At 39.6% G+C, this 24,613-nt stretch overlaps 1 protein-coding gene across 7 annotated transcripts in view; it reads right to left on the minus strand.

Annotated features, from left to right (window-relative positions):
• Positions 1–24,613, minus strand: part of LOC124139362 (Kv channel-interacting protein 4-like) — a 500,624-nt gene that overhangs the window by 189,374 nt on the left and 286,637 nt on the right. The window lies entirely within an intron of this gene.

Raw genomic sequence — 24,613 nt, forward strand, 5'->3', positions numbered from 1 at the left:
AGGTTTCAGAAAAGTAATGATTTAAGGGATCTTAATTATTCTTTTTTATTCAATGGGCGATCTTTTTCAATTTATCTTCCCTTCACTAACCCGCTAGGTGCGCTGACCCGGACGGTCCAACCTTAAACTGACGGCGCATGTGGTATGCGCAAAACGAGCACTACATGTTACTATGACGCCTATAGACAGTTAACTAGTATAACCTTCACCTCTGTCGGCAACAGTCACGCTTGTGTTGGACAGCAAATCTTTTCGCCTAAACAATGACTTATCTATTGCCATGTCCGGAAATAAATGTTCTTTGATTTAATGATACATCAGGGATGACCACGACTGATCATATTGTATAGTTATCCACTAGACAGGCTTTCGAAGCGATGCGGTGAGATCAGCTGATCGTTCATCCCAGGTCGCTTTGTTGACGTTTTGCAATTGGTACTGAAAGTGTTGTCCTTGATGTATGAATATGAAAAATAAGTAGATTTTGTATACGTTCCTATATCTATGTTGTAGCATCGCCGAGCAGGCTACATCATATGCATGCATTTCAGTATGTACAACGGTGAGACGATACGGTACGCGAAATGTGGTCTTATGCAACGTAAAGTTGCCCGTAGCCTCAATGTTGTGAATATTGACAGCAAGACATGTCAATGATGTGAAATGTAAGTATTTGTCAGATATATAACAGAGAGCAATGAGAAATGTTCTCAAGAAATTGTAAGAGTAACAGGCACTGTCATCAACTAGATATCATGATACAATGTTCAAAACAAAAGTAATGGAAATCACTGAAATCTGTTTTGATATTAAGGGTTAATTAGTGCATGTTGTATAAAAGGATTATATGGTTATGAATGGTAGCTGTTTGTTGCCAAATACTACCATGATTATATTCCAGTATGATCAATGAAAGATATATATTATTTTGGCCTTTTTTGAATTTTACAAAGTAGAAAAAAATAATTTTCAGACACAGAGGACCCTATATATTAGTTAAATACATATTCAAGAGTATTTGTACCAACTACAATTTTTTAAAAATAAAACATACCAATACTAACATATATTCATACTAATTGTCAATCTCTATAATGTTGATTGTATTAAAACTGCAGTGTCTACATCCAGTTTGCATTGACAATAATCATATGATTGTAACACAGACAAAGCTGATTCTTAACTTCATTAGGCCTTGCTTCTTATGTTTCCTTGTTCTAAACTGATGTTTCAAATTCCAACATAAACAAATTATCAATGTTATTTTTTTTCTATACACACCAACAGATATCTGCATTGCACAATGACTCTTATTATTTTATTTAATATCTCGGCATACTTGTGCATGTGTACTAGTCTTTGATTACACATGCATGACTTTTCAGCAGTCATCTGTTTCTGAACTGAATATTATGCTAATAAAGATAAGTAACATAAAAAAAGAACTCAAGGATTCAATTCATTGTGAAAACATTTTTAATTTCTTGCATAAGTTACTTTGATCTTGATAGATCAAAATAGATCCAAATTAAATAGAGGAGATTAAATTATGCAGTCTAATTCATTTCAGCCAGTCTGTCTAAAATCCGGTCCTATTTTTCAGGCAATAATAAATTAATGAAAATTTAAGAAAAAATATACCTTGCCTGAGTGAATCAGTCAATATGCACATTAACTAAAATTTTCAGTCAATATACATATTTGACCTGTTTATAGACACTGACTGTAACATATGTAAGTATTATCTGTTGTATGCAAAAACAAATAACATAAATAAATCCATTTATCTACATGGAATGATTGTGGGGTTCAATTTGCATTTATTTAACCATCAGAAGATTTGATGATAAACTTTCTAAATTCATATTTGCTATATGATAATAATATCTACAAAATATACTTTATATTACAGGTGTCTTGAAATATTGTTGAATGAAAATCAGGATACCTAGATACATCAGGATAGTGTGTTGGTATGTATGGGAAATAATTTGTCAACATTAAAATAAATATAATGTTACTAAAACAAGAAGATAAAACTATGATTTCCATTTTTTTATGCATCATACACATTTTGTGGGGTAGTCAGTATGATTTGTTGTTTGTTGGGACAAATCTCTGTAATTTACTACTATTTGAAGAGCATGAGTATCAGAATTCTGTAAGAAATTATTGATCAATGATTTAACACCTGTGATGACTCAGAGCACTTAATGGTGAGACACATGTTATAAGGGGCAGAATAATATGGGTAAATCTCTTTTTTCAAAGTATGATGACTAGTATGTATATTGCAACTGAGTAACTGAGTGCTTAATAGATGCATGGTAGATTTTCATTTGGCCTATTTCTAAAAAATAATATAAATTTAAATATTCAGATGCAACTTTTATTTTTGATATAAAAAGTAACATTTAAAATCAGTTGTTTTATTATTTTGAACGTTATTTCTTCTTAAAATATTTGTAAAGGCACGGATGTATACTTACTATATATAGATCATTGGTAAACCCTGTCAAAGATGTCTGTGTGTTGCAAATGTAGGCATATCACTGATTTTATTAAATTGAAGTCCATGGTAGTATTTGTTGAGATTTGAATGCTTGAATTGTTGTGGGAAATAACACAAAGGCTGATAAATAAAATGAGTTTGTATTATTTCATCGATGCAAAATGTTAGCCCAGACTGACAGAATGCCTGGCTGTTTTCTGACGTAGAAAATACCGTGGCAATATACCGTTTTTCATGACGTTTTTCCCGCTATCTTCCATAGTGACAATTCGTCTTGTAGTTGAAGACTCAACAAATGTTGATAACATAAACTAATAATCACTACAAAATATGTGCTAGTTAAAAATATTCAGTTGTAAACGACCGTTTTTGAACGAAGGTGCAACAGGATAACTCTTTAGCTTGGCTCCGTCTCTACATGTCAGTAGTTGGCGCAGCGCGCATAGATCCGGGAACCAGACCGGAAGCGACAGTTTGGACCGTCGCTTATATCATTTCAAAAGGAGAGTTATTGCCCTTTGGAACAAAAAGATCGCCCATTGAAAAAAGCCATCAAAAACAATCAGAGTGAAATTTGGAAATATAAATTGACTAATTTTTCCCTGGTGAGTGAGTGAGTGAGTGAGTGAGTGAGTGAGTGAGTGAGTGAGTGAGTGAGTATGGTTTTATGCCGCTTTTAGTAATATTCCAGCAATATCAAGATGGGGAATTTTTTTTTTAAATAAAAAATAAAGAAATATTACCGTATTCGACGTTATAAGCGCCCAGGGAATATTTGCTAATATATTGGCTAGTGAACAATCCCAATTAGCACCCTTTCCAATTGATCAATGCATACAAGACTTATTTATTCGCGTATAATACACACTCGTGTGTGATATGCACCCTCAAATATGGGGAATTTAATTCTGGAAAAATATATTTGTCGTACATAAACATTTCAGGCTGTTAGCATAAACCACGAAATTTTGAGAGCAATCTGGGCGCTCATTACGTCGAATACGGTATGTCAAATATTAATTGATTAAAAAACACTTTGTGGAACAATCATTGCTATAATTGCTGACCTGGAAGGTTTTGAGTTTTCAGCGTCACTTGTCTCCCACATGTCGTATGTAATATATGATGTTTCCCTGGCAAGGGACTTGCCTTGACAGTAAATGGGTACCCGGTAGGAAGAGATTTTAATGTGATATTAACCTTGAAGCACAAAACAGTTAACTTGGGTTGTATACCCCACAGCTGACTACACACTACAATGTCCGTAGACAGGCAACTGGCATGCCCCTTGACGCCGCCTCCGTCTGGAGACTGACAGTGTGTGTATATTACAATTATCACTGTAATCATTACTTGGTAATACCATTATCCTTATTACTCCTTTCATCATTAGCAGTACCATCTTGACATGTATTTATTAACCCGGCATCAACAAAACCTTTCTGGTTGATTACGCGGCATGGTACGACAGTTTGAACTGTCGTTAACACTAAGTTGAATATCAATCATTGGATTATCTGGTCCAAACTTGATTATTTACAGGCCGTCGTCACAGTACTGGACTACTTTGAGTGTAGTATTAACAAACAAACAAACAAACAAACAAAGTAAGTTTCACCAAGTGAGTGAATAAGTGAATATTCTTTTATGCTGCGTCAGCAATCTTGCGAGATTTCAGTCTTTTTCTCCAAGACATCTGGTTCAATCAGCATTCTGTCAGTAGACATATCCTGCATTATCAAATTACACACAGTATGTAGTAATCAGCCATGCCTGCATTAATTGGCAGTCTGTAATGGTCCTATCAGTCATCTTGAGTTGTAACGTTACATGTCACTTTGGGGGCCCTCCCCTTGTGAGCAACATATCTGTTGAGGCAGGAATCAATACAGGGAAATATAGAATTATCCTTCACATAATTACAAGCAAAGAGCATCCCAAGTATCGCACCCATTTGTGTATTCCAGCTCCTGCTTAATTATCCAGCACATATGCTGTAACGCGGCTTTTCTATATTGATTCCTCAACACCCATTAAGTATTAAACTACTTCCCTCCTTAAAGAACACACGACCATGTTCCTTCACAAATACTGCTTCAGATTTCTTGGGGCAGCTAACTTAGATACTGAGATTGGTTTGATGGATATCAGATTGTGAGACTTGAATACTCCACCCAATCCTGACAAAGTAGCTTGCAGTGGCTGTTGACAACAGGTTTCAACAATCTACACCTCCAATGTGACGGCTTTCCAGAAGTGAGTGAGTTGGGTTTAACGCTGCTTTTAACAGTATTACAGTTATATCATGGCGTGCCAGCTTAATGTGGGAGGAAAGCCCGAAGTGATGCAGGTTTCAGACGTTTACCACTTTGGTGAAACCCACGAGCACGGGTATGGTGCTGACAAACCTAGAAACATAATCGGGGCAAACCGGGATTCGAACCCACAATCATAGGCTTCTGGCATGCCCAAGGGACGCAACTCTGCCCAGCAAATCGCGGCGCCTTAGACGACTGGGCCACCCGTGCCCCCGCTATCCAGAAGCCATTGAGGAGACCCATGAAGATCCGGGGTAGAAAAGGTCTCCAGCAACCCATGCTTGCCGTAAAAGGCGACTATGCTTGTCCTAAAAGGCGACCAACAGGATCGGGTAGTTAGGCTCGCTGACTTGGTTGATGCATGTCATTGATCCAAATTGGGTGGATTGATGCTCATGATATAAATCACTGGATTGTCTGGTCCAGACCTGATTATTTACAGACCGCCGTCATATAGTTGGAATATTGCTGAGTGTGGCGTTAAACAACAAACCAAACAAAGCAACCATTGAGCAACCTACACACATGTTCATTTCATCATTCTACTTACATCACATGATAAAAATCAACAAACCCATGGTTGGAGGAATGTAATGGGTTATAAATGCAGTAGGAATACTGACTTGACACCTCTAAATATTATTTGAAAATGCTGGCATGACTCCAAATTATAAACACAGTAGGATTATAGATTTGAATTGGGAATGTTACTGTTTGTTTGCTTGTTATTTAATGCTAATTTGGGGTGGTCGGGTAGCCTAGTGGTTAAAGCGTTTGCCCATCACACCGAAGACCCGGGTTCGATTCCCGACATGGGTACAATGTGTGAAGCCCATTTCTGGTGTCCCCCCCCGTGATATTTCTGGAATATTGATAAAAGCGGCGTAAAACCATACTCACTCACTAATGCTAATTAATGATGTAAATAATTTGAGTTTGGACCAGACAATCTTGTGTTTGATATCATGAACAACCCACCCCATCTGGATACAATGATAACTGATCCACCAAGTCAGAGAGCCAGACCACCCGATCCACCCAGTCGCCCCTTACGATCAGACAAGATGCCTGGCATCTACTTTAACCCGGAATCCTAGCAGGGCTTTGAATATGTTGCATGAAGTAACACCAAAGAGTGAGTGAGTTGGGTTTAACGCTGCTTTTAACAGTATTCCAGTTATATCGTGGCGTGTCAGCTGAATGTGGGAGGAAAGCCCGAAGTGATGCAGTTCTCAGACATTTACCACTTCGGTGAAACCTATGGGCACGGTATGGTGCTGACAAACCTAGGAACATAATCAGGGCGAACCAGGATTCAAACCCAAAACCATAGGTTTCTGGCTTGCCCAAGGGACGCAACTCTGCACAGCGAATCGCGGTGCCTTAGACGACTGGGCCACCCGTGCCTCCCAGTGAGTGAGTGAGACATTTTAAACAGCATTGTGGGATTTGATCACAACTACATTGTATGTCCTGCATTTGTTCTTGTATGCAGTATTCAATTATTCAGAGTGAGTGAGTGAATTGGGTTTAACACCGCTTTGAACAGTATTCCAGTTACATGTTTATCAAGGCGTGTAGAGGAAAGCCTGATATTGTCAGAGAACTAGGTATCACCAATAATTTCTTTAAAGCAAAGTATTCAATAAACATAATCAAACCATGAAAAAGAAATCTAACAACCTTTCAAAAAAACAAATCTAACATAATAACACCTTTTCTAAAAACAAAACATTCAACCTCCCAAAAAACAAACAAATCTAATCCAATGTCAGCAAAGCTGAAAGAAACTGGAGTACAACCATTGTCCTAAATCCCATACAATGGCAGACTTTGTTACGAAGATAAATCCATGGCACAGAGTCCTAGATTATGCAGTCACAATGTATAAAGCATGATTAACTCTTCATCAAATAAATCATCTCTTTCAACTGAAATTATTCAGAACATTGCAAGATGATAATAGTCAAAAACTTCAGGCTGAACAACAAATATACAGACTACAATGTATGCATTGTCAATGAGGGCTTTCCGAGCTGTCAGACTGTAGCAACATCCCCAACGGCAACATACAGAGTGTACATTCGAGACACTTACAACACCTACATCTACGACGACCACACCAGCAATGGCCATCAAATGTCCTCTAATGGCAATTTAGCTTGAGTGCAGTGTTGTTGCAGAGTAACTAAGCATTTCACTGTCTGGTCCTGTTCTCATTTCAGTAATGGACAAAGTCAGTGGTTAATTCCACGATTGGGCGATGGTCAAGTTTACCTGTCCAGATAATACAGTTCCCTTGGGGCCCCATTAGCAGCCACTAAACCCAGTAACTGTGTCTGAAAGTGTTACAAAGCTTACGCACAGCCAGAACATGTTATTGCTTGTGATTGGTGCAGGATTTAATCAGGGTGATGGTCATTTATTGGATCAGAGAATTTGGCTGAACAAGAAGGTCCTCATGGAGTTTGGCGCCACGTTATGGGGAGACAACTCTCTTAACAGAATTAGTTGCTGCTCTAACCTATATTTATTGCTATGGAGTACACTTGTTATCAAATGGACAGGGATGGATATATGTAGATTAAGACACTGGAACAGATCATTATTTCCAATTTCATCCCAAAATATCCAAACTTTGCCTCTTTGCATATGTATTGACTGGGAATTTTACAGCTTCCTATAGTTCAGAAAACAGGCACATCGGTAATCAACCAAGAAACGAAAGGTACCAGAAACATCCTATTTGAATGATTCTATGATTTTCGTAAAGACATTGTAATTAATATATCCATACTACTTCACTTTGGATGTGGACGTAAAATTGTGTAGAGGGTATTATTGGTATTATATGAACGATAGGGAAGAAAAAACATAGACTTGCTCCAAGGCTCACCGAATGGTGAGTCCATTGGTGGATAGTAATTCTATCCTTATAACAGGCAAGACGAGACAAGTGGACAGTTCACTCGAATAGGGACATCTTCTTCTTTTCATTTATATTATCAAAGAAATTGTGATTAAACTAATAGTTATTGCCTTCAAGACTTGTGCAAGTCTAGATAAAACAGCCCACTGGATGATAAATCATGAATGATCTATACAACAATCAGAAATCTGAGCATTATATCAGTCGAACAATGCAAGTGATTAAAAATATCTTGTCTGCACGTGGGGCGTATTCTGGCAATGTTCAATGTACACGCTAACATAAACCGGTACCCCAAGAAAATGTATTTATATCATCTCAGAATTTGATTATGCCCTGTCAAAGAAACAGTTCATCTGCAACACAAGACTTAATGCTTAATACACCCAGCATCATTCACAGATTTGTGATGTCACTGTTCTGTGTGCACACTCAACTCCCCATGCTTCATAATAAACGTTGCTTATCAAGTAATCTCGGTCCCCACTGGCTACATTGCAGCCTTCATCATGTTTGTTTGTTTGTTGTTTAACTCGGCACTCAGCAATATTCCGTCAAAATGACGGCTGTCTGTAAATAATCGAATCTGGATATACAGTGTTTGAAGAAATGAGCATCAATCCACGCAATAGGGATACGATGACATGCACCAACCAAGTCAGCGAGCCTGACCACCCGATCCTGTTTGTCGCTAAGTCAGCGAACCTGACCACCCGATCCCGTTAGTCGCCAAGTTAGCGAACCTGACCAACCGATCCCGTTAGTCGCCAAGTCAGCGAACCTGACCACCCGATCCCGTTAGTCGCTAAGTCAGCGAACCTGACCACCCAATCCCGTTGCAGACTGATTGACAGCTATAGACATCTAAAACAGTTTAATGCTGAATTCTTTTCTTCATTTAGCTCTATTCTAAGCTATTTTTGGCCAATAACAGTAAGGGGAATGACCTTTTGATTCAGGCCAATACCTGTTTGGGGAATGCCCATGGAATAAAGCACAATATCTGTGAACAGTGCTGGATGATAAACATATTTTGGTTGTTGTTTTTCCTAAAAAGTTGCGCTCATGAAAGAATTTTAATTTCTTTTAAATGTATTTTATGTGTACAAGTGTTATAATTAGGGACCAGAATCACACAGACCTTTGGGGAGGGAAAAATCATTCCTGCCTCACGACTCATTAATATTAACGTCTGAAACAAGACACGGTTCAGATCCATTTATATGCCATATTTCTGCAAAACCCACAGACTTGGTAGCAATGTAATTATGAATATCTGTGAATTTAGACACAGACAGATGAGATAGTATGTCAATAGCTATCATAGATGCCCAGAAATAAGCCTCAGAACCCTGCAAGGTGATTGTGTCTCACCATATAAAAAGACAGTTTCCTATTACGATCTAAAAATATTTCAAATAACTTCAGCAGCAATAAATGTGATCAAGAAGACGAGTCCTCGCTGTTCAGGAGTGACCCAGTCAGCAGGTGATATAAGAGATTTCAAAGAAGACTCCACAATGGCTGGCAGTGGAACTAGATGTCTTAATTAGTGGTCGTCAGGCAGACTGCCATGAGACTTCTTGTCATCTGGCGACAGTTTCCCACATTTTGTCAGCTATAAAAGGTTATACCCATAGCAAACATTATTATTAAATATCACCAGTATATTATAGTCCCTAAAGATACATAGGCATGAGAATACAAGACAGGAGATGTGACCTTTACAGTAAAAGTTTGGCATAGCACACTTCCAGTAAAGCGAGGGAAATGAACATAGGAAAGACCAAGGTGTTTAATCCATTGTAAAATATAAGCATTACATATACATAAGAATATTTCCATGACAGATAATTTATGATGTAAATATAGAATAAAAAAGCATGAAACAAAACATAAAGCATAGAATGTACTCGGTTAACATCAGTGAGTGAGTGAGTGAGTGAGTGAGTGAGTGAGCGAGCTGGGTTTAACGTCACTTTGAACAATATTTCAGCAATATCATGGCGGGTCTGTTTATTGTGGGAGGAAAGGCCTAAGTGATGCACGTCACAGACGTTTACTACCTTGGAGAAATCCAATGAGCATGGATCTGGTGCTGACAAACCTGGAATCAAAATCAGGATAAACCTGGGTTTGAAACCACAATAGATTTCTTGTGTGCCCAAAGGACCCAACTCCTCAAAGCGACTTGCGGCACCTTAGACGACTGAGCCATGTGTGCTACCAACTAGGTTAATAAAATGCATTACTCATCCAAACCTACTGCTATGTATCTAATAACCTTCACACCAAAATTGAAAAGTGTTTATATCCTTCCAAAATGGATGGATAAAACATTTCATATCCTCTCAAACTGTGGGTGGTATAACAGATTATAGCCACAATGTTGCAGATTGACTACATTAGACTGTTAACACCTAGATCACTACTGATTCTAGGAAATCCTGGCAATGCCAAATGTTTGTTGAATCCAGTATAGACTGCGAAAGGTGAGATGAAAGAGAGACCTTTGGTAATGAAGGCCGACACTTCCCACCAGGAAGTACACTGCACTGATGTGCTGGGTGCAGGTACTCTGCCGTGCACGCAGGTGGGGTGAGGGAGAGCAGCCAGTGAGCAGCTGCATGGGTATAAGAGGAGGATGTGGGGGAGGAGGCAAATTCCTTCATCAACAACCTGGCTGTGATGAGGTTCAGTGAGAAGGCAGCAGGTAGGGATTTGTGCTAAGGGTGGGTGGGGGTCAGACAGGTGTTGGACAGTGGGATGGGGTGGGTGGGGGGGGGGGTGGGGGGGGGGGGGGGGAGAGGTGAGGACAAGGGGGGAGCTATGACTCGGGTAGGCAAGTATAAAGCTCAAGCTGGTTCAGGGGTTGGTGTAGATGCAGAGTGTGGTTTGATTTGAGTTCAGAGCTGGTTCAGGGGTTGGTGTAGATGCAGGATGAGGTTGGATGTGAGTTCAGAGGTGGTGTTAGGGTTGTGATTTAAACTGAGGGGCATGTTTAGGTAATAGAGGTGGAGTCAAGGGCTAGGCTGTGTGGTCTTGTCTTGGGTGATCCAAGTTCTAGGGTAGAATTAGAGGTATGACACTGTTCTTGTGGGATGATCTAGGTTCTAGGGTAGAGTTGAAAGGTTGGCTGTGTGGTCTTGGGGGTGATGTGTGGTCTAGGGTAGAGTTAGGGTTATGATGTGTGTATCAAGGGTCATCTGGGTTTTAGCATGGAGTTAACGGGAAGGCTGGGCTAGAGCTGAGTCCCTGATTGGGTGTTAAGCCTGGTATGTGATATGACTCGAGAATAAATGACAAGGTATATAAGCAGTTTAAGGTTGTTTGTGTACAAATAACTTCTTATAAACCATGAAACATAATCTTTCATTGAAAAGTACCCCAAACAGTTGAGATCACAAAAAAAGTATTTATTTTACCCCTTTTGGTGTTTGAACAAATCATAACAGATTGTGAGACCTTTTCCTGCAATATTATGAAGTACAGTAGAGTGATAGCAGCATGGGGTCAGGGAGGGGTCAGACATTTGAGAGAATAGTATCGGCGCCCATTCAGTGAAACTACAAAGTTGAAATAAAGGACAAAAGTATGCAATAATAGTCAGATGTTACGAATCAAGGTCATTTTTACAAACAAATAATTAATTCAAATACAAAACGATAGCAATGAACAACTCGCAAACAAAAGACATCATTTGTAAAGAAAGAACAAAGTGTACTAAAGAACGTCAGTGCACAAAAAGGACACTAAACTGCTCAAGCACAACGTTGACAATACAAAACACCAGATGGCGCTGCAATTTAATAAAAAATTCCGAGCTTAATCGGCTTGTTCCGCCATGTACATGATAAAAACATGCTGAAGAGAAGAGAGCAGTTTTCAAATTTGGTGAATATGGAGCCCAGCACTAAAGAATCCAAGGATAGCAACGAACATGCAATGGTTTCAACCTTACCACATAATCACACATAGGCAGGCTGTTGAATGTCATTCCTCATTAAAGTCAATCACAGACATGCTTCTCCCTATTAATTAATTTATTTTATTGAAAACTGAAAGCCTTTTATGCTAAGGATCTGAAAAATCACATTACACTCTAAAAATGAGTGCAATATTCTCAAACGTTGAAGCATCTGGTCCGAAGTTTAACTTAGTGTCAGATCAGGCGGTTTATACACCCCATCAATACGTAATCAATACATATTCTCTGCCAACTAATTTGAACATTGCCAGGAAGCATGTTGAAACTTAACATGAACCCACACACAAGCCATCTCTGGCCTGAATACCAAACACCACACACTTCACGGCATCCATGATGATAATGTTTTCACAGAGAAATTTTATTACTACTTTGTGCTGGCGTGATTGCGATCTCTTTTGACTCTTTTAACTGGAAGTCATGGAACAGCCTGTTGATTAACTGCAGATGAAAGGACTAATCGATTGGGGCCCTAATGAAGGGGAACTAGTTGTTGATGATTAGAAGGGGGGCCAACAAGATTTGTGTTGTTCTCTCATATGCACTGAGTGTCTTCTTCAAGACCAACCAAAAATACCTTGTATCCTATGAGAACATATGGCTTGAAAGACCCGTGAAGATCCGGGGTAGAATAGGTCTTCAGCAACCCATGCCTACCGTAAGAGGCGACTAACGGGATTGGGTGGTCAGATTCGCTGATTTGGTTGATGCATGTCATCGTATCCCAATTGCCTGAATCAATGCTCATGATGTCAATCACTGGATTGTCTGGTCCAGACTCAAATATTTACAGGATGCCATCACATAGCTGGAATATTGCTGAGGGCGGCGTTAAACAACAAACAAACAAACATAATTTGAAATGAGTGGTAACAAGAAAGAAGCCACCAAAATTCCTGTGTTGGTACAGTAAACTAAAAGGTTGCAAACATCCATCCCTGATACTGATTTAAGTGAATCTCTCATCTATTTTGACTGGTCAATGCTGATTGTTAGTCATGAAAGGTAAGACACTGAATGAGTGAGTATGTTTTTAAGCCACCTTTATCAATATTCCAGCAATGTCAAGGCAGGGACACCAGAAATAGGCACATTGTACCCATGTGGGAAACGAAGCCAGGCCTTCAGCACAAAGGGCGAAGATTTTAACCTCCAGGCTACCTCCCTGCCAATGGTTAAACACTAAACATCACTGTACTTGATTGTTGAGACTGAATAAAATGCCAAGTTCTTTGGATTCTGCTCTACCATGGTGCCGAAGTAAATATTGGTAGCAAATATTGGTAACCATGGTATGAGTTTTATTGGAATCTCGTAACCTATAAGCAGTCTTGCTTTAATACTTTGATGCTAACTAACTAAAAAAATATTAAAAAGAAAATGAAGACATTTGAATGATTGTATTTAGATAATGCAATAGAGGCTATCAATCACATGCCACCAGCATGGTTACTTCTAACTTGGTCACCTGATAATGTGCATCCTGTTAACAACAGTTATAAGAGCAGAAGCAGGCATTGTATTGATCTTAAGACATTTTAAAAATGACACACAAAATACTTTTTCCCCAGTCTAATTTCAGCTTCTTTCACAGCTGATGGATTAAATTGAATTTCTGTAACATGAGGGTTGGTTGTTTGCATGACGTTTGAAACACGGAGTTTCAGAGAAGATCATCGTGGTTGTGTTAAACCCTAAATGCCCTGCGGGATAATAGGACTTCCCCATGGGATAACAGGATCCATCCATGCGATAACAGGAAATAACCCATGGGATAACAGGTTTCACCCATGGGATAACAGGAATCATCCATGCGATAACAGGGTTCACCCATGGGATAACAGGTTTCACCCATGGGATAACAGGATTCATCCATGCGATAACAGGATTCACCCATGGTATAACAGGGTTCACCCATGGGATAACAGGATTCACCCATGGGATAACAGGGTAGGGCTGATCCCTAGTATCCCAGCATCATGCTTCATGATACCCTTATGTTTTGGATGGTTGCTCTTGCTTTCAGTTACTGGTTTGCTAGAAGCATCATGTATATGCCATGACATACCCGAAACATTGTTGACTGGGGCTAAAAACAACACTCAGTCACACACTTAATCCCTTAATAGGCAGCCTGTTGTATGATATTGATAGAAGAAGTGGAAAACTTAGCAACATTGTAGTGGAGGACACCAACATTGAAGTCACAAATTGTTCGAAACATTTTAGTTTTGGCGAAATGAAGGTCCAAAGCAGACATAACTGTTGCCAACAAAAGGTCAAAAGCAGGTCATTCTGCTTCCAATAGAAGGGTTGTAGCAGACCAATTTGTGTCCAATAGAAGGTCCACAGGAGACACACCTTTAGTCATTCCAAGGTCCAAAGCAGACACACCTTTAGTCATTCCAAGGTCCAAAGCAGACAAACCTTTAGTCATTCCAAGGTCCAAAGCAAATGTCACTGTCACCATTCAAAAGTCCAAAGCAGATCAATCTGTGGGCAAGAAGGTCTGAAGCAGACCAATTTGTGGCCAATAGAAGGTTCAAAGAAGACACATCTGCAGCCAATAGTAGGAAGCCCTAGCAGACAAACCAGTTGTTGAATGCTTGAGCAGTAATTTAATAAGACCACTGAGAACTTTGCATCACAACAAGCAGATGATACATTGTAACAAAATGTCACAAAAATTCAGTTTACAACAAGCATGAAGTAATGGACCTATTCTGAGTTAAACTTTCAGACAGGAATTTTACAGGAATATTTAATATTTGATGTTTCCTTAAGGCACTTTTCTTCTATCAACCAATACTTTTCCAGGATCCAGGTTTATTAGCTGTTCAACACTTCTATATGAATATATCTACATGATACCCCTAACTTCAAAATATAACACAGGCACTTAAGCTCATCAAGCTTATTTGAGTTAACAATACATCAGCTGCACTTATAAGCTTCAATGAAAAAACATACTTTGTTGATCAAATTTTAATTCTGGCAAACTTTCAAAATATGATGGTGAATCTATCTCTCCCTACCAGCTTACTGTTTTTGCAACCAACATGGAGGCGTTCCTTCATGAACACATTGCCATGGGCACCCCGGGACATCCCATCATGTCGGCATCAAACGCTGTGCATGTCATGAGCTGTTAGCCCAAAAGCAAAGCAGACAATGGAGTCTGTATGTGGGGGATGGGGAGGCCATGTTTGATCTGAGATACTTGGAGGAAGTCGTTGGGGATAATTTATTACATAACAAAGTGAAAATTTGCGTGAGCTAATCATAAAAAAACATTTGCATGAACACATGTTGATTGAGTGTCTGATTGAGTGTCTGAGTGGTTGATTCAGTGGCCAAGTGGTTGATTGAGGGGTTGAGTGATTGAGTTTGTGGTTGAGTGAATGGCTGGTTGAATTAATTCCTGGTTGAGTAAATGACTGGTCGAGTGAATGACTGGTTGGGTGAATAACTGGTCGAGTGAATGACTGGTTGACTGGTTGAGTGAATGACTGGTTGAGTGAATGACTGGTTGAGTGAATGACTGGATGAGTGAATGACTGGATGAGTGAATGACTGGTTGAGTGAATGACTGGTTGAGTGACTGACTGGTTGAGTGAATGAGTGAATGACTGGTTGAGTGGTTGAGTGAATGACTGGTCGAGTGAATGACTGGTTGAGTGAATGACTGGATGAGTGAATGACTGGTTGAGTGGTTGAGTGAATGACTGGTTGAGTGGTTGAGTGAATGACTGGTTGAGTGAATGACTGGTTGAGTGGTTGAGTGAATGACTGGTTGAGTGGTTGAGTGAATGACTGGTCGAGTGAATGACTGGTTGAGTGGTTGAGTGAATGACTGGTTGAGTGGTTGTTTGTTTGTTATTCAAAACCACACTCAGCAATATTCCAGCTATGTGATGGCGGCCTGTAAATAATCGAGTCTTGACCAGACAATCAAGTGATTGGAATCATGAACATCGATCTACGCAGTTGTGATGCGATGACAGGCATCAACCAAGTCAGCGAACCTGACCACCCAATCCCGTTAGTCGCCTCTTACGACAAATATAGTCACCTTTTACGGCAAGCATGGGTTGCTGAAGAATTCTTCTACCCCAGATCTTCAAAGGTCTTTCAAGGCTGTATAATCACAGATATATAACACATAACGTGTCCATCAGGTAGAGACATCCGTTTTGTTGTTTGTAAGATGAAGCTAAGCATTCTATACAAGAAGCTTTTTATGCCAATAACACAAGTTCTTTATCAAAGTAACTTAATCACACTGTTAATACGTACATATATGTCAACCACATTATCAAATGCAAAAAGAATACATAACTAAAAATAAAGAATAATTTAAAAAAAAGTATTAACAAAATTCAGATGAAAATGTGTGAATGCCAGAGAGCAGAACAAAAATGCCTAACAACTCAGAACAACATGGTAAATATTTCAGAGACCAAAATGACAAAGCATGGTATGATTTGATACCGACTTATAAACCCATGCTGACCCACCACAAAGTGCCTGGGCTAACACTGCACCTCCTGCATCTTCATTAAGGACACCACCATCTCTCTTGTCAGTGGTTAGGGATACATTATTAATGTCTCTCAGTGGCGGCAGCGCTACACCTTGCAAAACAAATACAGTGGTGTCCACAGCCTGCTTCTTGAAGCCAATACACACGTATCACCTTGTTGAGTGTTAACATCTTGTAATAACTAGAGCTTAAATTTAAACTGTCATATACCAAATCCATGGTTCTACTTGGGATATAAAAGCCAAATGAAATATTTGTTTGACAATGTTTTTCCCTTTTCTAATGTTTGGTGAGTGAGTTGGGTTTTACACTGTTTTTTGCAATATTCCAGCAATATCACAGCAGGGAACACCCAAAATGGGCTTCACACATTGTACCAATGAGGGGATCAAAACCGGGGACTTTGGCGGGACAAGCAAATGCTGTAACCACGAGGCTACCCCACCGCCCCTTCTAATGTTAAAATGACATGTCATTTGTAGATGATTCTATGAGTATCATTAGCTGGGTGTTACTAATGAGTGAGTGAGTGAATAGCCAAGTGTCATGGAGCAGGCAAACCATGTTCTGAAAGCATTAGCTCCGATTCACACCATCTGTCTGTAATGATGTCAGCCAATCACAGAGCCAGACCGACCCATCTCCATCTTGGTTGGTCGTCTGACAAACATATGGTGCTGGTTCTGTCTAAATCCCATGGGGGGGTACTCATTCACATGCTGAATTATTTTGTACAAATATAACATATGATGGCAGTCGGTAAATAAGCAAGTCTGTACCAGACATTCCAGTGTTTGACATAAGCAGTGATCTGCTTAATTGGGATACAATGACATGCATCAACCAAGTCACCGAGCCTGACCACCCGTTCTGTTAGTCGCCTCTCACGACAAACATGGGTTGCTGAAGACCAATTCAAACCTGGATCTACAAGAACATGAAATGACATGTGTAGCACTTCAAACAGACCAGGTAAAGATGGCTTATAAACCAAGCTGTAAACTGGAATCAGTGTCATGAAACTTTACTATGTTGTTTAACGTCTCATCTCAGCCCCAATGAGACATGTGAAGTGACATAATGCCAGCTCTGAGTGTTAGTGAGTGAGTATGGTTTAACACTGCTTTAAGCAATATTCCAGCAATATCACAGCAGGGGACACCAGAAATGGGCTTCACACATTGTACCCATGTCGGAAATCAAACCCGTGTCTTCAGCGTGACGAGTGAACGCTTTAACTGCTAGGCCACCCGACCGCCCCTCATGCTCTGGAAACTCTTCACTGAGCTGTGGGGTCACAGGCTCCCTATGGGGAGGAGTTTGACAATATGCTCTGGATCTGCCCAGGTTTCGCTGTCTTTAGAAACTGAGCATCATATTCAGACAACAGCACAGCGAATCAAGTCTGGATGCAGAGTCACACACCCCCTTTCGCAGACCCCGTACGTGTCAGCCTGTGTGAATCCCCCGATGATAAGGCTTTGTTCAATCTTTGACTTAAGTTTGGTGCTTTGGGTTTCATTACAAAAAAATGACAATAGGCTTGGCTACGGCTGAAGTAGCTCTGTGAATCCTTGTTGTCTTTGAGTTGATCATTGTGCTGATTTATTTCTGTTATGTCATGGTAAGTCAGTTTAATGGTGTGTGTCAGGTCAATGTGAGGCAGTTTGGAGATAATTACCACTTTGGTGAAGAAATAGTACAACGCCTCCAGAGAAAAGACAGTACTTAGGGTGAATCTGGGATTTGAACCCATGGTGCCAAGGGACACAACTCTGCACCGTTGGCCACCTACTTCTCCTAGAGTGAGTGAGTTTGGTTTAACGCCGCTTTTAACAGTATTCAAGTTATATCGCGGCGTTACTTCTCCTAGATGAGGGGAGGTCACAGAGTGCAAAAACCCAACTGGATCTTTGGCGTGACAAGCGAATGCTTAAACCACTAGGCTACCCCACGGCCGCTTCATGCTCTGGGAGTGAGTGAGTATGGTTTAACGCCGCTTTTAGCAATATTCCAGCAATATCAATACAGGGGACACCAGAAATGGGCTTCACACACTGTACCCATGTCGGGATTCAAACCAGGTCATCGGCGTGAAGAGCGAGCGCTTTAACCACTAGGCTACCCCACCGCCCCTGTCTTACAGTCTTACAAGAGACGTCTGTGATGATGCTGAAACGAAGCTTGCATCAGGTAATTTGGAAGCAAGACAGTTTGATTCCAATTAACTCCACCACCTAATCAATTGGCCTGCATTGTTATGGTGATGCTGTGAGGAATCCTACTGCCGGGCTTCCTCTGAACGTCTGTGGAAAATTGCATGGAAAAAGCCATATCCAATGAAGCATAATTGGATCCCTGTTTGCAGGAATTTCTAAGATGGAAACAAACTCCAAATAGCTTTCATTTCTCAGAATAATCCACTGGTAGCTATGAGGCACTGGGGCTCACGTGTAAACTTTTACTTAAGAATTTTGAGAAAATTAAGAAAAATGTTCAACTTTATGGATAAACACTTGTGGTTTATTGCATATAGAGACGCTTTGATGAAGATTCTTACACCGTTATCAAGCTGGAGTGACAACAACCAAGTGATGAGAGGTATATATGCATAACATGTTTAGAATTCTGCATTACCTTTACAGCAAAGTATTGGATGACGATTGTTTGTTTGTTTGTGTGTTGTTTAACGCTTCACTCAGTAATTCTCCAGCTATAAGAGGGCAGTCGGTAAATAATCTGGTCTTGACCAGACCATCCAGTGATTGACATCAGGGACATCGATGGGGATACGATGACACGCATCAACCAAGTCAGTGAGCCTGACCATCCGATCCCTTTAGTCGCCTCTTACGACAAACATGGTTTGATGAAGACCAATTTGAACCCGGATCTACAAGAACATGAAATGACATGTGTAGCACTTCAAACAGACCAGGTAAAGATGGCTTATAAACCAAGCTGTAAACTGGAGTCACCTTTTCGAGCAAACATGGGTTGCTGAAGAAAGAGTGAGTAAGTGAGTATGGTTTTACGCCGCTTTTAGCAATATTCCAGCAATATCACGGCGGGGGACACCAGAAATGGGCTTCACACATTGTACCCATGTCGGGAATCAAACCCAGCTTCAGCGTGACGAGCAATCGCTTTAACCACTAGGCTACCCGACCGCCCCTGCTGAAGAAGATGACGATTGAGTGAAAGTATTTTTACACTGTAGTAAGTAATGTCACAGTATTATCACTGCAGCCTGTATATAGAAAATCTCACCCAAGAGTCTTTTGATATTAAATATATATCCACAAGAGTCACTAAAAGTTTAAAATGTTTACTGACGCATGTTGATATGTTTGTTATCAAAAGACACAAGGAGGAGATTCCATTTATCATCCCAAATCATTCCTCCAACTTCATCTATTTGCAAACAGTAGACAACCAGTGCCTTGAGTGTAGAGAGTAGAACTCGCCAGCTTCAGTGGCAGAGAGATCAGTGATGTCATTTGACTGTGATGTCAAGATAACTGATGATGTAACAATGTGATGCAATTCCTTTGTAGAGATATCTCATTGGAGATATTGTTTGATCTCACCAAGTGATATCTCCTGTGAAAGCCAGTCAGTCCAATCAATTTTGTTGGTTCTTTATCAACATGAGAACATATATGACTCCCCCCCCAATTTCTTTTTAACAAGAATCATCAGAAGGTGACAAATCCCCTGGCCCCCCACAAATTCTGAAGAAAAAACCATCTGATTGTTGAACCATCCTTCAAGAGTGATCTGTCCAACTTGATGAAAATATTCCTATCTTATCTGTCTGTCCGCATACAGGATAGTTATTGAGCTATCAAAACAATTCCATGCAATTGGTATTCAGAACTGTATTTGATGTAAATATGAATAATCATGAAAATATGATACAAAATTATGAAAACCTGAACAGAACAAGAGGTGAACATATAATTGAAATGATGTCAAGAATTAAATATGCCATTTGTGTGTGCATACTGAAGAAACCGGTAGTATTGAAGATATGGTCTGGAAAAACATGTCCCTGTGAATTGAGTCCAAGTCAAACTTGTTGCCATGGAAATGGCAAATATAAAAAAAGTAAAATCCCTAAATAGCAAAAGACACCAGTTGACAACCTGTTCCTTGTGTGAGCAAAATTTCATGAAAGAATTCCAATTAGTTTTAGATGCAGGATCTGGACAAAGAATGATTCTGTACGGACAGACGGACAGACAGACAGACAAGCTGATCGCAATATCCCCCATATTACAAAATCACCATAACATCAAGTGAAATAATCTCAAAATAGAAACTTTAACTTATATCAAATGATGTATTGGCCATTAATACATAAGAGCATTTCAAAGAAAAAAGGGTGCAAAAGGCATAATTTAGACCTAAACAGCATTAGTTTGAGTGATAGCCATTCCACTTCTTACAATGCACATTCTAATCTGATCCTTTGCAAAGAAAAAAACTGAGTTAGGTTTCTGTATCTCAAAAACATGCATTGCATTAAAGACTGCTACATCGATTAATAATCCCTTTGCTACCAATCATTCCTGTGTACAGGTCGAAGGTCATGGTTGTTATGAGACGTATCTTTCTGGACGGAGAATTCAAGCACTTATTTGTGAAATAGGATATACACAGCAATATTCCCAACACAACAGTAATTGTACCTTCAGAAAGAACCATTAAATTGACCTATTCATTTGAAAAATAGCATCTTAAAATAGCCTGATATCTAGCAATTTCAAATACATCTTAAATTCATAACAACAGTAATTGCTTCAATGATTGATTAAACATGCCCTAACTTGATTTTGAATAACTCTAATCACATCAAGTCAATAAAGCTTTCTTTAGCATCAGCGAGCCACTGGAGATTGCTGTAAATAATACATCTGTACTTGAACTGAAGTCTAGGAACGACCAGCCAGAGGTTGATAAAGTCATTCTAACCAAGACCCTGTGACCACACGCCATCATTTCCATGTATGGGTGGGTAAGAAAATTGGTGTCCTAGTCCTCCAGTAACAGAGTGTTCATGTGTAATACAGACAGTCATAAATCCTATTATAGCCCTGCCACTCACACAGCATTGGCAGCCGGCTCCGGAGCCGGGTGATATTGTCGTTACTGATGCAGTGAGGTAATATGCACCATACAAATAGAATAATATATCATATATACTGATAATTATATCATCCTGATGTATGGTATATACTGGTAATTGCATCATCCTCAACAAATGTAGCTTGATCCCCTGGAAGGAACCGTCCGCATCACAGATTTATCAAAGCGGCTAGCGAGATGTGGAACTTAATGGTGCTCCATCCATAACAATATGCAGCTTTCTTGTAAGCTCTATCGTTACATAATGTAGAAATGCATCACTTCCCATCTCAAATGCAACAAGCTTATTTATTTCTAAATGTGCTTTACATTTTCTCAAGCATCTTTAAAATTCAACAAATCAAGACTTGATTTTTTAGAGAGAAGACAGATTGAACTAAATTTCAAATCAGCAAATGTGGAAATTTCCAATACCTTTTACACTTGTGAAACTAAATAATTTAACAAATACATATGTTGTATAATTTATTCCTCACTATCCTTCTTCCAATGGCTTTAAAAAGATATCACTACATATCTAATCTTTTAATAAATTGAAAAAAATTGAAGATAGTAGTAGCTTAGACTTTACAAAATTTGTTTTGTTAAAAAACTTTGATTGGAAGACTCAAACATGTCTAGCTCCTATCGTCTGAAACTGACAATCGGAATGTATTTGTAGCTTCATCCAGTATTGAATATGATGCATGACAAATTCTCATCTTTAGGATCTGATTGACCAATCTGTCTGGGCATCTGTCCTTCGACATCCGGCCTCCATGACAACCAAGCGAACACGACCATGGCTATCACATCTGTCTGTAATAAGCATAATCCTTCCTAGACAAAGCTTTCAGCCAACCAGTGACGGACATTGTTAGCCAGACTGTCCGATGATCTGTTCATATAATTACTTGCAATTTTTATCTTTAGCTGTATTAAGAGTGTTTATTGCACATTCTGTCTGGGCAGTCTGTTTCTAGCTGGGTCACTATGTCCAGCTCCACTAATTAACTGCTCTCGCGGCTGGTCAGAAGTAGGTCGTTTACTGAAGACAAACAGCTTACTGGACAGGTGCTGTCTTCAAAAGTGAGTGAGTGAGTGAGTAATGACGTGGGTTTAACAAAGCTTTTAACAGTATTCCAGTTAAGTCAGCTTTATGTGGAAGGAAAGCCTGAAGTGATGCAGGTCTCTGACGTTTACCACTTTTGTGAAACCAACCTAGAAATTTGATATGGGTGAATCGGGATTCAAACCCATGGCCATAGGCTTCTGGTATACCAAAGGGATGCAACTCTGCACATCGAATTGCGGCATCTTAGACAACTGTGCCACCCTTGCCCCCATTTCTTCAAATGTAGAAGGGTATCTGAGGAAAGCATCTACCTACTAGAAAGGTACTTTCTACAAGGTTTAACATGGGTACCTCGAAGGATAGATGAAGAAAGCATAAACTCATACTACAGGTATTTTTTTCAAGAAGTAACATGGCCACCCAGAAGGACATCTATATGAAGACAGTATCAATGTCAAGAATGGTCCTTTCTTCAAGAAGAAGGGCAGTCGGTTAGCCAAGTGGTAAAAGCGGTCACTCGTCACGCCGAAGCCCCGGGTTCGATTCCCGACATGGGTACAATGTGTGAAGCACATTTCTGGTGTCCCCTGCCGTGATATTGCTGGAATATAGCTGAAAGCGGCGTAAAACCATACTCACTCCCTCACAACAAGCTGTTGGATAAATGAATCAATCAATCACTCAATCTTCAAGAAGAAACATGGGTACCCGGAAGGATATCTGAAGGCAGTATCAATGTATAGGGCCATGAAATCCCGAATGTGAAGGTACCAATTACTGGGCAGGTTTTAATTCTTTCTGCACTGAGTTATTCTGGGAGTTGCTGAACCCCTGGTAATCTTTATCACATTACCAACAGTACAAGTGTATTCATAATTAGGCTAAAGACATTAACACCACAGCAATGTTACTGCCACATCAGTAGCAATAGTGTAACAACAGTATCTATAGTATAACAACAGTAGCAATAGCATAACAACAGTATCTATAGTATAACAACAGTATCTATAGTATAACAACAGTATCTATAGTATAACAACAATAGCAATAGTATAACAACAGCATCTATAGAATAACAACAGTATCTATAGAATAACAACAGTATCTATAGTATAACAATACTATCTATAGTATAACATCAGTAGCAATAGTATAACAGCAGTATCTATAGTTTGATAAACCTGGCCACATTACGGGTACGATTGACATGATGAAGATTGAGGGAAATTTCAGAATATCAACAGATGCTCTGAGAAAGAAGGATTCTTGCTAAAATAATTCAACTCTGCACTCAACTCATTACAAAATTCTGCACTAACCTCAACACTAATATGGCACTAAACTAGGCTCGGCACTAAACTCGGCTCGGCACTAAACCCAGGATGGCAAGAGGCACTAACAATGGACAACCTTATGGTATTGAAGAGTTCCATATATTTACTGCATTTACTGGAACAGGTTCTTAAAAATGCAACCAAAATGTGTTAATGTCATGAAACCCAAGCCACCCAAAGACAGGCAAGCCCAGCAACCACTTGGCTACCCAAACTATCTTAACCAACCATGTCAGAATCTGACAGTGTCCTCATACCTATATAAATATACAACCTATTGCAACTTTGGTAGAACCTTTTCAGTTTGCAGTGATTGTACACAGGTCTGAGAAGTACCTGTAGTACAATGTAGCTATCCCTGCATTATTCCACATAATGACAAAGTCTGGCGCTAACACTAAGAGGTTAGGGAGTTTGAAGAGTTACGTCTGATACTGCCCGACTCGGGTCCCTGAAAGTGTTCTGGATGGATACCCACACCGCTTCAAGTCCTAACTGAGGTCAGGCTTTTATTTCTTACTTGCTTTACAGATTTTAACAGGCAAATACCAGCAGGTGAAAAAATGGAAAGAAACACAATTAGGATTTGTTTTCAGTGTTCTCATCGACAACAAGCAGCCGGTATAAGAAAAGGTCTTAATCACATTTCTATGCAAAAATCTTGTTAGCAGCATATCGGGGGATAGAAATGGGGTCAAATTCAGAATTCTATTTTTTTTCCATTTCAATTTTTTCACAGTCAGTGGACGTAAAGCAAGTTAAAAAATGGGGCCTAAAGTACACC

The sequence above is a fragment of the Haliotis rufescens genome, unplaced genomic scaffold (genome assembly GCF_023055435.1).
Source record: "Haliotis rufescens isolate VD_foot unplaced genomic scaffold, xgHalRufe1.0.p SCAF_27, whole genome shotgun sequence".
NCBI lineage: Eukaryota > Metazoa > Mollusca > Gastropoda > Lepetellida > Haliotidae > Haliotis > Haliotis rufescens.